We start from the raw sequence: 16242 nt of genomic DNA on the forward strand, positions 1-16242 counted from the left end.
TCATCTCTCTCTATCATATCTAGCATCTAGCAATTATCTATCTATTTATCTATCTATCTATCATCTATCTAACTAACTAAATCTATCTATGTATCTCAATGGGATTTATCAGAATGCCTTGCAGGTTTTGATCTGGATATTCCAATAATATCTATCTCACAACAGAAAGTCAAAGAACACAACTCCTTCCGTGGGTATTTTAATGTACATTTCACAATATTTTCCTTCTACAATGTAATAAAACATCTGAATTTGTTTCTCAGAATTACATTTATAATTTCTGTCATTTAATCTCTCTCTCTCTCTCTCTCTCTCTCTCTCTCTCTCTCTGCTTTCTCTGAATGTGTGTGGGTGTCTCCTCTGTTATCTTAGTAACCATTGCTCTGCTTCTAGAACATTTTTTTTTCTTTTAGATATTTTCTTTATTTACATGTAAATTTCTCCATTCCCAGTTTCCCCTCCAAAAAACAAAGAAACAAACAAAAACAACAAAAACAAACCCCTGTTGCCTCCCACTTCCCCATGCCTGCCACCCTGCCCTCTCCCACTTTCTGTTCTTCCGAAAGTTCACAGACCCTCTATAAACTCAGTATACTTTCTTTGGGACAGTCACTTTGTTTGGGACACTGAAGCACTTGAATGATACCACTCTTTGTATTGACCTGCCATCAATCTTAACATAGTTTCTCTTCTGTGAAAACAAATATTTTCTAAAGTTTCTAGATATATTTTGATTTTCCCATTGGCTTTTCTTCTGGCAGTAAAGATAATAGCAGTAAAGGTACTGGTTTGAGCCTAAAACTTTTTCTAGACATATTCATTTGTATTATTTCATTTCTTCCACAGGAAGAGCCAATGTAGATGGATATTATGCTCTTGCATTTTATAGATTTACTTATTCTGTGTTTACAAAACTGTCTTTATAGGAGAGATTCCAAGACAGATTTCAAGGGACTTTGGTTATGGTGGCGCTATCTGTTACAATGAACAAACCTCCGAACTGAGTTACTTAGCAAAGCAAATATTCTATTCTTTTACTTCAGGAAATTCTTTGAATTTTCAGTGTGAGGCTTCAAAGATCACCTATACGGACATGGTAAAAAAGATGTAAGAAGTAGATGCAACTCCCCTTTGCCATTTAAACCACAGTGGGCTGACTGGATGGATGGCTCAGCACAAGCCCAGTGACCTGGGTTCAATCAGTGAAACATGTAAAGGCAGAAGAAGAAAAAGGACTTTGCAGTTAGTCTCTGAGCTCCACACGTAGGCTGTACACAACCACCCATATTCACTCATCATGCACCTACACACAGTAACAACAGCACCAATAATATTTAAACAACATGACTTGACTCACTGTGTCCACATTGGTGACATCACCTGCCTTTTGGAAAATATAAACAAAGATGAGTAGTCCTTTCCCAGGCACAAACTTTCTTTGTGGAAGTATAATCCTGGTGGAGCAGCCAGCCAGCTCTGTCCTAAGTAGTTTTCATCAGTGCATATAAGAACTTCCCTATATTAGAAGAATTTTACAAAAAAATCTGAATGGTAATTTCTCCTAATTTTTTTCAGGATTTTGAGCTCTAATTTAAGATAACATGCTAGAACAGCTTTTAAAACACTCAATCCTAGATTTCAAATGATTACTATTTGCCCCTTTTTAAAATACAGTGAAAATTAATTTTATCAAAGGAATGAGGACACATTTTTCTGTCTTTTTTTTTATTGGATGTTGTATTTATTTACATTTCAAATGTTATGCCCTTTCTTAGTTTTCCCTCTGGAAACGCCTTATCTCATCTTCCCTCTCAATGCTTTTAGAAGGGTGCTCCCCATCACTCCCATGTCCCCTCCTGGAATTCCCCTACACTGGGGCATATAGTCTTTCTAGGACCAAGGGCCTCTCCTCCCATTGATACATGACAAAGCCATCCTCTGCTTCATATGTGGCTGGGGCCATGAGTCCCTCCATGTGTACTCTTTGGTTGGTGGTTTAGTTCCTGGGAGTTCTGGGGGGTCTGGTTGGTTGATATTGTTGTTATTCCTGAGTTGTAAAACCATTGAGCTCCTTCAGTCCTTTCCCTAACTCCCCCTTTGGGGACCCTGTGCTCAGTCCAATGGTTGGCTGAGAGCATCCACCTCTGTATTTGTTAGGCTCTGGCAGATCCTCTTAGGAGACAGTTTTATCAGGCTCCTGTCAGCAAGCACTTCTTGGCATCTGCAATAGTCTCTGGGTTTGGTGTCTGTATATGGGATGGATCCCCAGGTGGGACAGTCGGGATGGCCTTTCCTTCAGTTTCTGCTCCATACTTTGTCTCAATATTTCTTCCTGCGTTTTGTTCAGCCTTCAAAGAAGCAATGAAGGATCCACATTTTGGTTTTCCTTCTTAGGCTTCATATGGTCTGTGAATTGAATCGTGAGTATTCTGAACTTTTAGGCTAATGTCCACTTATCAGTAAGTACATACTGTGTGTAATCTTTTGGGACTGAGTTACCTCACTTAAGATGATATTTTCAAGTTCCATCCATTTACCTTCAAATTTCAAGAAGTAATTAATTCTAATAACTGAGTAGTATTCCAGTGTGTAAATGTACCACATTTTCTGTATCCATTCCTCTGTTGAGGGACATCTGGGTTGTTTCCAGCTTTTGACTATTATAAATAAGGCTGCTATGAACATAGTAGAGCATGTGTCCTTCTTACATGTTGGAGCACCTGCTGGGTATATGCCCAGAAGTGGCATAACTGGCTCCTCAGGTAGTACTATGTCCAGTTTTCTGAGAAACTGCCAGAATGATTTCCAGGGTGGTTATACCAGCTTGCAATTCCACCAACAATGGAGGAGTATTCCTCTTTCTCCACATCCTCACCAGTATCTGGTGCCACCTGAGTTTTTGAAGTTAGCCTTTCTGACTGGTATGAGCCTTTCTGACTGGTGTCTCAAGGTTGTTTTGATTTGCATTTCCCTGATGACTAAGGATGTTGAATATTTCTTTAGGTCCTTTCTCAGCCATTCAGTATTCCTCAGTTGAGAATTCTTTGTTTAGCTCTGTATCCCCCTCCCTTTTTTTGAGGAAATTTTAATTTATTTTATTTTGTTCTTTATAAAAGATCAAAACACTTTCAGAGAAATCAAGCAGTTCATTAGCCTCTTATTGACAGGGGGTATGTAGTTTATAGTATTATTTTCAAAGTCTGCATTTATCTTAGGATTTATTTTTTAATTTTATTAGATATTTTCTTTATTTACATGTCATATGATATCTCCTTATCCAGTTTTCTCTTCAGAAAAAAAATCAACCCTGTTCCCTCCCTGCTCCCCCTGCTCACCAACCCACCCTCTCCTGCTTCCTGACCCTGGCATTCCCCTACACTGAGGCATAGAACCTTCACAGGACCAAGGGCCTCTCCTCTCCTTGATAACTGACTAGGCCATCCTCTGCTGCTGGAGCCATTAGCCCCACCATGTATACTCTGGCTGGTGGTTTAGTCTCTAGGAGCTCTGAGGGTACTAGTTAGTTCATATTGTTGTTTGAGGGTTGTTTGTTTCTCTGGAGTCTAACTTCTTGAGTTCTTTATATATATTGGTTATTAGTCCTCTATCGGATGTAGGGTTGGTAAAGATCTTTTTCAATCTGTTGGTTTCCGTTTGTCCTATTGACAGTGTCCTCTGCCTTACAGAAGCTTTGCAATTTTATGAGGTCCCATTTGTTAAATCTTGATCTTAGAGCATAAGCCATTGGTTTCTGTTCAGGAAATATTTCCCTGTGACCATGTGTTTGAGGTTCTTTCCTACTTTCTCTTCTATTAGTTTCAATGTATATGAACTTGGATTTAAGCTTTGTACAGGGTGATAAGAATGGATTAACTTGCATTCTTCTGCATGCTAACTGCCAGTTGAACCAGCACCATTTGTTGAAAATGCTGTCTTTTAGCTCCTTTATCAAATATCATGTGAGCATAGGTGTGCGGGTTCATTTCTGGGTCTTCATTTTTGTTCCATTGATCTACCTGCCTATCTCTGTACCAATGCCATGAAGTTTTTATCACTACTGCTCTGTAATACAGTTTGAGGTCAGAGATGGTGATTACCCAAGAAGTTCTTTTATTGTTGAGAATAGTTTTCTCTATCCTGGGTTTTTTGTTATTCCAGATGAATTTACAAATTACTCTTTCTAACTCTATGAAGAACTGAGTGGGAATTTTGATGGAGATTGCATTGAATCTATAGATTTCTTTAGGTAAGATGGCTATTTTTACTATTTTAATCCTGCCAATCCATGAGCATGGAAGATATTTACATCTTTTGAGATCTTCTTCGATTTCTTTCTCCAGAAACTTGAAGTTCTTGTCATACAGATCTTTCACTTGCTTGGTTAGAGTCACACCAACTCTAGTCAACCAATTTTTACTATTATTATTATTATTTGTGACTATTGTGATGGGTGTCTATACAAAGAATCAACAAAACTAGGAACTGGTTCTTTAAGAAAATCAACAATAAACCCTTAGCCAGACTAACCAGAGGGCAAAGAAACAGTATCCAAACTAACAAAATCAGAAATGAACAGGGAGACATAACAACGGAAATTGAGGAAATCAAAAGAGAAATCAGATCTTACTACAAAAGCCTAAACCCCACAAAACTGGAAAAGCTGGATGAAATGGACAACTTTCTAGACAGATATCAGGTACAAAGTTATATCAGGATCTGATAAACCATCTAACAGTCCCATAAACCCTAAAGAAATAGAAGCAGTCATTAAAAGTCTCCCAACCAAAAAAATCCCAAGAACATATGGGTTTAGTGCAGAATTTTGTTAGACCTTCAAATAAGACCTAATACTCTTCAAACTAATCCATAAGACAGAAACAGAAGGAACACTACCCAACTCATTCTATGAAGTCACAGTTATGCTGATACCAAAACCACACAAAGACCCAACAAAGAAAAAGAACTTTAGACCAATTTCCCTTATGAATATAGATGTAAAAATACTCAATAAAATTCTCACAAACCGATTCCAACACATCAAGATGATCATTTACCATGATCAAGTAGGCTTCATCCCAGGGGTGCAGGGTTGGCTCAATATATGGAAATCCATCAATGTAATCAAACACAAAGGAATAAAAATACATGATCATTTCATTAGATGCCAAGAAAGCATTTGACAAAAATCTAACATCCCTTCATGATAAAAGTCTTAAAAAGAAAAAAATTCAATGCCCATACCTAAACATAGGAAAAGCAATATACAGTAAACCTGTAGCCAACATCAAACTAAATGGAGAGAAACTTGAAGCAATCCCACTAAAATCAGGGACTAGGCAAGGATGCCCACTCTCTCCCTACATATTCAATATAGTACACAGATTCCTGGCTAGAACAATTAGACAACAAAAGGAGGTCAAATGGATGGATACAAATTGGAAACGAAGAAGTCAAAATATCACTATTTGCAGATGATATGATAATATACTTAAGTGATCCAAAAATTCCACCAGAGAATTCCTAAATCTGATAAACAACTTCAGCAAAGTGGCTGGATATAAAATTAACTCAAACAGATCACTAGCCCTCCTCAACCAAAAAGATAAACAGGTTGAGAATGAAATTATGGAAACATTTTTCTGTCTTTAATAGTGGTGCAATGAAAAGTATTCCTTCTGGATAGGGGCTTCCCAATTTTCTCCTACAATCTGATGACCATTTGCTGTTTATGGTTGGCTGTGAAATCTCCTGACATGGGTATATGGAAGTGTTTTTGTTCCACTTTATACATATGCAGTAACTTTATGGGGGTGAGGAAACACAGATTAGTTTAAATCTTTTATTTGTCAGTTTTTCAGAAACATGAAACCAATGGATTGTTGGATGGATGAGTGGAGTGAGAGCAGACACATAACATAGAGGCAGACAGATCATCCTTTGATCCTTGAGTTTTGAGATTATAACCTGATACCCCAACTGTAAGCAAAGAAAACAAACAAAAACCTAACTAACCCCACAAGTCAAAGATTCATTTAACATCAAATAAAACTCTCATGTAGCAAAGATAAGTTAAATCATCATAGGTTGGTAGATCTCTGTCTCTCTCTGTTCTGTTTCTAGCTGGTATGTTTGTGTGTATGTGTATGGTTTACTACAACAATTGAGTTAGGCAGCTCTGCAGGTTGCAAAGTTCCATCAAGAGGTTTTGTCAGCTGAAGATTGTAAGATATTATTATAATGGCTCAGTTCAAATTCAAAAGCATCAGAATCAAAGATGTCTATAGCATCATTACACTGAAGGCTGAAGGCTGAAGGCCTAAAAAACTGTAGGAGAATGTTCATACCGGTCTTGGAGCTTAAAGGGTCAACAAGAAGGATGTCTTATGCCAGCAGAGAGAGAGAATACTCTCCTCTTCACCTGTTTGTCCAACCTCTCCCCAGATAATTATTGTGTATGTATGTACATGGAGAATGGATCTTCCTTAGTCTACCAACTCATGTCAATATCTTCTGGAAGTACCTTCAGAAAAATACACAGAAGCAGTGCTTTATATACTCTCTTGGTACCTCTCCATACAATAAATTTATGCTTAAAATTTATTCTTGGAAAGTTATAACTCATCTTTAAAATCTTTGAGCAAGCATTCAAAGAATTAAACACCATAAAACAACCCAATTAAAAAATATGTCATAAACTATATAAACAGTTCTCAAATAATAATTCACAATTGGCTAAGAAACCCTTAAAATGTTCAATATCTTTAGATGTCAGGGAAATCCAAATTAAAACTACTGTGATATTCATTTTACCCAACCAGATGGCCAAGCTAGAAAACCAAATGACAGCAGATAGAAACATACTGGTGGGGAAGAAAAGAACTTAAATAGAGAGTTAGGAGATTCTTGATAAGTTGGAGAGGCAAACCGTTTCTTAAAATAGTTCTAGCAAAAATATATGTCAACCATCTAATTATTAATACAGCAAAAGGAAAACTTCAAAGAGCCATGGACTTCGTCCTTTTCCCTTTGTGTCAGAGAGGAAACAATTATTTGAACAAATACATTATTTTTTATGTCTGGTTTTATATCCTAATTTGAAGGAGAAAATGGTGAATAAATAAAAATAGATATAATAAAAGTGATGTGTTCTATGAAATTAGTTCCAAGTAAAGCTATGAATTAGGCAGTTTTTAAACTTGGAAATGTCTTTGCATCTCCTTAAAGTATTTTTTCTTGCTAATATGTTCCTTTTTCAATTACTTTTCAGCTAGTTTATGTTAAGACTTTCATAGATAGTTCTATCTCTTTTCTTTTCAAAATTTTATCTGGAAACCTCCTTTTGCTGATCAAGCAATTAATACAATATTATGAATTTACTAGTATAATTGTATTATTGTAATTATTGTATTATTGATACTTTCTGTGGAGGTAAAAAGTCTTGAAATTAAGAAAATATATATAGATGGCAGAATTAGTAGTCACCATGTAGTGAATACATTTGCATGTGCAGAATCATAGTAAGTATTCTTCAAATACCTACTTACAGTTTTATAATAACTATTCTGTGAATACTAAATATATTGAATTAATATAATAGAAATGATTCATTTGCTAGTTAGAAATGAAATTTATTAATTATTATGGTGGTTTACATTTCTAAAATAATTTCATGCACAGTTTGTCATATTATCTCAGTAACCATGTAGGGAGGAGCACACAATTTACATCTCAGAAATGAAAGAATAGAGTCTCAGAAAGATTAATAGATTTGTTCAAGGTGGCCCAAACAGTATGTGATAAAAACAAGAAGAGAAATTCATGTTTCTGGACATTTGGCCTGGTAATTGTTCCATCACTCTCTTTGTTAGTTAAGATAGAAAAGTGATTGAATATATGAATGCATATATATATATACATATGTATATATATATTCATAGGACATACAGAGAGCAATAGACAAGATTTCTCAGAGGGATACCTCAGGCTAGATTCCTATATAAGTAGATTTCTATAATGCAAAGCAAAAAGAGGAAAATTTTATATAGAGAAAGAAGTAAAGTACTAGATTTATCTAAAGAATGATTCTCTAGTAGCAAAACAAAACATTGTAGTCTGTATACTGGAACATGCTCATGGTTATGGCTTTGTGTATATCTACATTAGAGCTACAGAAACATGAAGAAAGAAGATATAAATGAAAAGGTAGAGAGATGATTGAACAGTAAAGTACAGAGAAGCAAAGAGGTCTCCTTATTTTGTTTGCATGAAGCCAATATCTCTGGCTCTGCTAATAGTACCCAAACATATTACTGGTAATTTACTTCTCTTCAGTTCTATATTCATGTACACATGAATTACAAGATGTTGAATTGGTCTCTTCTTCAAAGAAGAGCAGATGTCCAATCCATTATCAACCAAATTTAGTGGTGGAGGCACTTGTATGTGTTAATACTTGTGAACAAATTGAATGAATCCAGAACCCTCTCTAGTATTGAGAGGCATCTCTAAATTTATCTAGGAGAGATATATTCCAAACCTGTATTGAGAGAGGAATAATTGAGGAGAGAAGGCATTCCCTTAATATGGGTGGCAGCATCTTATGAACTGCATACCTGGGCAAAGTAAAAGGAGAATAAAGAAAAAGCCATCCACGTGCCAGCAGACCTGATCTGTTTCCTGGCTACCTTGCTGTGAACTGAGCTGCTGTTTTGTGCCTTCCTTACCATGATACTATAAATACACTAAAACTGAGCAAATTAATTCTGTCTTCATTTACATTCTTTCTTTCAAGTATTGCTCATAATAAAGATGAAAATGATGAGAGTATTTTATTGAAGATTCCCCAAAGAGAGCCCCTATTCTCTTTCTGCTGAGACTGCTGAAAGTTGAATGTAACCAATGGTTTTTGCTGCTGTCTTCCTGAGGAAGGCTTTCATCAGGAAACAATTATCTTTGCGTTTCTTGTATTTCTATATACCTTGTAGGCAATGCACTATTACTTCTCTCCCATTTATATTTTCAAATATATTTGAGTTATAAACTGAGAAGGTAAAAGAAGAAATTCAAAGTAAAACAAGGAGCTGTAATCAACACCTGATGAAAGACTTGGGTTCTATAAGGTTAAAGGCCCTCTACTAAAACATAGCCTCCTACCAGGTAGTCATCAATATGAACCTACTGCATCCCCATCATTGGCTTAGAAGGAGATATTAGTAGAATGAGAAGGTTGCTCATGCTCCTGATTGTGTCATGAATAAACTAGTCTAATACTTTCATTTCTTCTATCAACACCCATATAACTTAGATGGCCTTGTTATCATCTAAGGTAGATATAATCTCAGATCATTCACATTTTCTGACACTCTGCAGATCAACAAATTTAGAGATTTGTATAAAAGTTTTGATAATTGTTTGACTTTTGTCTTGTAGTATGTGAATGTAATTATCATGATTATACTTCTTAGTTACATACACAATTATATTTATTTTAAGTGGTTTTAAATTAAAATTCAATTACTATTACCTAACAAATCTTGAGGGACAGGGAGCTGTTAAAGTAAGAGGGCACTAGGTTCAGATCCTCAGAACCTTTGTTAAAACCCGTGTGGTGATACACATGTATAATACAAGCTCTGGGAAGGCAGAGAGAGGAAAATTTGAGATGCTTTTGACCTGTTCAAGATATGAATTTTATGTTTCATGAGAAACCTCATCTGAAAAACATTAAGGTAGATAATGAATAATCAAGACACTTGATATTGACCTCTGGATTTCACATGCAAACATACACATACAAATTTTCATGAGGGTTTTCCAACTAAGATAATAACCTACAAGCTACACTGGAGTGAGTGGATGATTATCGAAATGAGGAAAGAATGAAAGAGGAATATTTTATTCCACCAAAAGTGGTTTCTCCAGTCCTTAAGATTCATGTGATCAGTGCTCCAATTAACTTTCTTTAATATTGAACTGGTACTTTTGGTTGTGGTTACAAGCAGTACATTGGTCGCCATGATGGCAGGTACCATAAGATTCCAGCAGTCAACTACAAATCAGACTTGAAGACTTCATTACCAAGGCAACTTATGCAAGCAAAAGTTTATTTTGATTTATGGTTTAAGAAGGATAAAAATCCATCATGGCAGAGAGGCATCAAGTAGTGTCAGGAACACGAAGTGAAGAGAACATATTTATCACCAGAAAATCAAACCAAGAAGAGAAGAGAAATGAGACAGGGTAATGAACTCTTAAATTACTCCCAAAGACATACTTCCTCAAAAAAAGACCTCACCTTCCAAAGGTTCCATAGCATCCCTGAAGTAGCACAAGCAGCTAGGAAGCCTGAATAATCAAATCCCTAAAACTAGGAGCATTTCTCATTTAAGCCACCACAGATGGGGATTTTCTTCTTCTTCTTCTTCTTTTTTATAATAAGACTAAATGTATTCAATACCCTAAAGTTTTGATTATAAGTATCCAACAGTATAAAAAGTACAAAACAGATCTATTGATTTCTAATATATTAATACAAAGTGCATGACTACATATAGTACATCCTACAGGCAGAGAGTGGAGGGGAAGAGGAGAAGGCTGTGGTTGAGGTCTAGTAATAAATAAATAAATATAGAAGTAGAGATGATCTATCAAAGTATATTCTACCACCAACACTGCAGCCAAAATGTAAAAAAAAAAAAAACAATCCCATGTCAAAGTAATGCAGGAGAATGGTAATGGCTGGACTCTACTACCCCAGGGTTGTGGAGAAACGACCCACTCATTGGGCAGTTTGTGCACGTGGTAGCTTGTACTAGGTAGGTTTTTCCTAAAAGGAAGAAATACACAATGTAAAACTATAGGATGCCACAAACTGTGGCTTCTCCTCATTGTGAAGCTCTAAAAGACTTTAAAAATACAGTTTCTAAAATAATCTTGAGGAAGAGAATACTAAGGCAGCCACATACACCTCCTCTATGAGACCTCAAGTGGCACTACTGTTTTTCCTGAACTTTGAGAAGAGGCAATTAGACAACTTCAGTTGGGTTTCACTGAGAAGCCAACCAAATCATTGAGATCTAAGGGTGTGGAGCTCCATTCAGGTATCTTGATGTTAAGAAGCCAACCCAACCAACCAACTTACCCTCAACACACAACTCTTCTCTTCTAGTCTCTTAAATAGTGGGAGAAGAATGAGACAACAAAACCCCAAACCCTAATAAGTAAGGTCTATGACGAGGCAAAGAACTACTTTTTAGATAAAACCTCCACAAATCTATAGATAAAACTTCCTCTATCTCTGAGGTAATCCAGAGCTAGAACTGAATCATGTGGATTTCAGTGGATCCCAGGCAGTCATGTTAACACCAATGTCAATTATTTACATACTGCAAGCCCTCTAAGAAACATGTCCCAAGCAGCATCAAATGTGTCCTATGCATTCCCAGGACTTACACATCCTGATTTAAGTAGTTTCTAACCATATGTGCTCTCTATTTGTGCTGATGCTTTGATCCTATCCCTATAGGACCTTGCCCATCCTAGAGGCAGGCCTTCCCCAGAAGGAGATCTGGCTCTGTTTTACAAGATCCACATAAAGTCTTTTATCAATATGAAGGGAGGAGACACGGTGCTACTTGTGTGTTCAGAAATTGCTTCCTCCTTCAAGCTATTTGCAGAAAGCTCAGTCTGTCCTACTTAATAATCAGTAGTACAGGTCTGAATCCTCAGAACCTTGGCAACGCCTTAGCGTTTAAAAATCTGTAACTACCTTATAGGGGCAGGGCATGCTACTGAGTCATGATAAATTATCATGAGGGAAAACAAGTGTAGCCAACCATTTAAAAATGCCCCCAACCACTGCCTCTCCACAGAAAGACTAAACTACATATGGTTTATCACACAACAAATCCCATCTCTGTCTCCTGAAACTCCCCTAATTCCATTCATTAGAGGAGATTTAAAAAAATAAAAAAGACTTAAAGAGCACTTTACAGCATCATTCAGCTTTCCTATGAAATACTCAGCATCGTAAATATTATGTACACTTATTTTTCTTGCAGTAAGCTAGAGACTGGTTTCAGAGTTTGTTGGATGAAGGGTAAGAACAGTAACCCATTAAAAACTATTCTAGAAAAATGTCTTTTGACAGAATAGCAGGTATCCAAGTTAAAAATAGGAGGGTCACTTTGTTTTGTTGTCTTTTCAAAGTTTAAACTGGTCTTTGCTCCCTTCTAAATGAACCTCAGTCACCACTCCTGAGTGGAGGGGGGCAGAGGGGCTGACCCCTGCTCCTCGGGCTTCTCAGCAGCTGCTTTCTTACTGCTGCAGGAAGGCTTGAAGAGATGAGTGTTGATGAGTACTTCCCCAAAACGGCCCTTATAGATGATCCCACAACATATTTTCTCTCTTTTCCAGTAGAATCTAAGTAAGAGTAAGATCTAAGAAGGAAAAAAACCGGAGTTCTATTAGAGATGGAAGCCATCTCTGTATCTGAGCCCTCATCTGACTGGTTACTGTAGCATGGAGACTGGGCAGGAGAGGCACTTGAGGTGGTGCTGTGGGCATCAGAATTGTGGCATTTAAATTCCTTCTGCAGTTTGCTGATCTGGTTGCTTTTCATCCTGTTTACAGATAGAGTTTTCACTTTCTTTGGTTTCAATGTTGTCTTTAGACTAGGGCCTGCTTTTGCATCTACCACATGATTCCAGTTTTTTTTTGTTTTTTTTTTTTTTTTGTTGTTTTGATCCTGCCTGCAACTTCTTCCATCTTTTCACAAACAGCACACAGGCGTTGCAGATATCTCCTGAGCGAGTTTCATGCAGCCCAAAACAGCTCTGGAAGTCCTTTTTGTAATGCGTAATGTTTACTGTCTGTGAACTGCGAGCTGGAGGACTTGGCTCTGCATATACAGCAGCCCTCTATACTTCAGTACATCTTTGGCTTGTGAAAACCAAACATCTTTTCTTGTGAAAACCAAACATCTTTTCTTGTGGCTCAAAGCTTCCACGTGCAGCAGTGTCCCCAAGGTGCAAACTGCACCAGGCCAACCCCCTGCAAGCACTCTCTCCGCCAGCGCCCAGATGGGGATTTTCTAACAGTGGGACCCAGCGACTTCTATATCCATGACTGTCTTTAGCCCTGCAATAGGAAACAGGGAGAGGTGAGAATGTCACAGGCAGAGCTACATGGGAAAAACTGTGACTGGCCAGTATCTCAGGAAGCAGAGACAATTATCTCTACAAAGAAAAAACAGTACTGGTAAAAATCAATACTTAGTACCACCCAGAGCAGGTCTAGGAAGACAATACAGAAAATCTATGATTTCAGAAATCACGGTGAACCGAAAAACAATATACAGTCATTATTGCTAGATTAATTGCTAGATAGTGAATGTTGATTGAGGTAGTACTCAACATGAAGGGGTAGACCATAGATAGAAGCTTGTTCTCTGAATACAAGTTTAACAGAGGAAATCAACACTAAAATATTAGAACTTAAGCATTCCTGAACACTGCAGATGCTTCTACTGAAAGAACATAGGTAACTAGATATACAGACACCAACACAAAAACACAAGTAACATAAGAAACCAAGAAAATATACCTCTTTTAAAAATTAACATCTCATAAACAAGGGAGCTGGTGAAGACACCTCAACAAATTCTAGACTCAGAAGTCAAAAGAGTAGTAGAGATATATTTACTTAACTCAAAGAAGACAAATAATTTCCAATAGAACACGAAACACAGATAAAAAAATATGGACATAAAGTCACAATAAGCAGAATAAAAAAGAGACAGTGATGCTGAAGAAAAGTGAACTATAAATCATGCTAGTAATGAAAAATGAAACAGGTCAAGTTAAATAAAATGTTTACTGGAAAGCCTCACTAATAAAATGGGTCATGTGGGAGATTAAATATTAGGGGTAGACAACAATATAAAGGAGTTTGATTATTCCTTCAAGGTCAATGATAACTTTAAAAGTATAAGGATGGAACATATAAGAACTTTAGACTACCATAGAAGGCATATTTGTGAATTATAGACATAGAATGAGAAAATGTTATGTGAAAGGTATAAAATATTTTTAATATAATCATAGAAGAAATTTCTCAATACTAGGGAAAGGTAAACATATCAGATACAAGAAGCACACAGAACACCAAACATACAGAACAAGAAGAGAAATTCTCTACATCATTACTTAAAACCTTTAGTTTAGCTGGGCGATCGTGAGGCATGCCTTTAATCCCAGCATTTGGGAGGCAGAGGCAGAAGGATTTCTGAGTTCAAGACCAGCCTGGTCTACAGAGTGAGTTCCAGGACAGCCAGGACTATACAGAGAAACCCTGTCTCAAAAAACAAACAAACAAACAAACAAAAAAAACCCTTTAATTTACAAAATGAAAAACATTGAAAGCTGCAGGAGAGAAGAACCAGGTTACATATGAAGATGAGCTCCTCAAAGTAACCTCCCACTTTTCAATTATAAGAATGTAAAAATAATGAAGGATTTGCAATGATGCATTTTAAATTCTCTGAAATCACAGCTACCAACCCACTCTAACATAAGTTATAAAACTATAACTTAGTTTTAATTGAAAGAGAAAGAACCTTCAACTTCCAAGGACACCCTAGGCAGGATTGCAAGAATGAAAATGTTGGTAAGGTTTAACCAAAGGGGAGTTTTATCCACTGTTAGTAGCAATATAAACCTGTGCAACCACTATAGAAATTAGTATGAAGAGTCCTCAAAAAGCTAAAAATATGACTGCTATATGATCCAGCTATACCACTCCTGGTCATATATACCAAAGATGCTCTAGCTTCTTACAGAGACACTTGTATATCTCTGCTCATTGTTGTGCTATTCATACTTGTCAAATAATGGAGCCAGCCCAGATATACATCAACCAATGAAAGAATAATGAAATGTGGTACACATACACAATAGAATTGTATTCAGATGCAAAGAAAAGTGAAATAATAAAATTTGAATGGATGAATGGAACTGGGAAATATACTGAAAGAAGTAACCCAGGCCTTATTGACAGCACTATATATTCCATATCATATGCAAATTCTAGCTACAAATTCATAGAGTAGTATGTTGAAATGGAGTACCTGAAGAGACCAGAAAGATCAAAAGGAGCCATTGGGGAAGGAGGAAAGAAAGACATTAAGAGAGGGGCATAACTGAATATGGGTAAAATTAAGGTGAAAGGGGAAATAATGAGGTGTAAATTTTAAGTATGGAGAGTAAAGTGAGGTAGAATAGAGAGGGGAATGAGAGGAAGAAAAATCAACACTATAAATGGAAATGTCATCTGATATGATGGAGCCATTGTACCTGTAAAGTCACTGCAGATATGTATCCAGCACACAACCTGCACTTGGACTACCACAGAATGTAGAAAGGCTTATGAAGTACTATCAAGTCAATGGTGCTTGGAGAATGGGTGTCATGTTCTTTAGTAGAATAGGTAATGATAAGTTGGTTTTCCTTTAGGAAATAAATTCCTACCTAGGTTTATGTAAATCCCCAAAACAAGTGGGTCACATCCAAAGACATGAATGTAGAAGGGTCACTTTTTGGAAGAACATATAAAGTGAGGGAATTGGGGAATCATAGAGGATAATAGGGGGCAAAAGTGACTAAAACCCATTGTATACTTGTATGAGGATATTAAAGAATATAAAACAAATATCAAAAATTCTCAGTTAATCTCAATGCATAGGGATAATGTGGTAATTTATTTGGACTGTAAATGTAGGATATAGAAATGCATCTGTATAATTACCATAGCATGGTGATTGTATAAAGTATATATTTGCTATATACACTGCAAACCTTATACTATCTTAACTCAATTATTGTATTTAAGAGCATTAAAATTTTCATTATAAACTTACTAGAATACTGTGTAACATCCAACTTTTAAATGTTTAATAAATGTTGTATAAACTAGGATAATTAATTCTGTCTTCATGGAGTGCCTAAGGATTTAGTGAGTTCTGTAGGATGAGAATGTATTCAGTACATACTTATAAAAATGTAGATTCTTCATAATATCTACTGTCAGACAGGAATGGTGGTATATGCCTGCAAGGCAGAGGCAAGAGAGCAGCATAATGTACCAGGCAATCTTAAAGAATAATAGATAGACAGACAGACAGATAGATAGATAGATAGATAGATAGATAGATAGATAGATAGGTAGGTAGGTAGGTAGGTAGGTAGG

The 16242-nt window shown here is 36.5% G+C and overlaps 1 pseudogene; it reads right to left on the minus strand.

Moving 5' to 3' along the window:
• Positions 1-11009: 11009 nt before the first annotated feature.
• On the minus strand, positions 11010-12995 carry LOC116083241 (annotated as a pseudogene).
• Positions 12996-16242: the final 3247 nt, after the last annotated feature.

The sequence above is a fragment of the Mastomys coucha genome, unplaced genomic scaffold, assembly GCF_008632895.1.
Source record: "Mastomys coucha isolate ucsf_1 unplaced genomic scaffold, UCSF_Mcou_1 pScaffold8, whole genome shotgun sequence".
Lineage (NCBI taxonomy): Eukaryota > Metazoa > Chordata > Mammalia > Rodentia > Muridae > Mastomys > Mastomys coucha.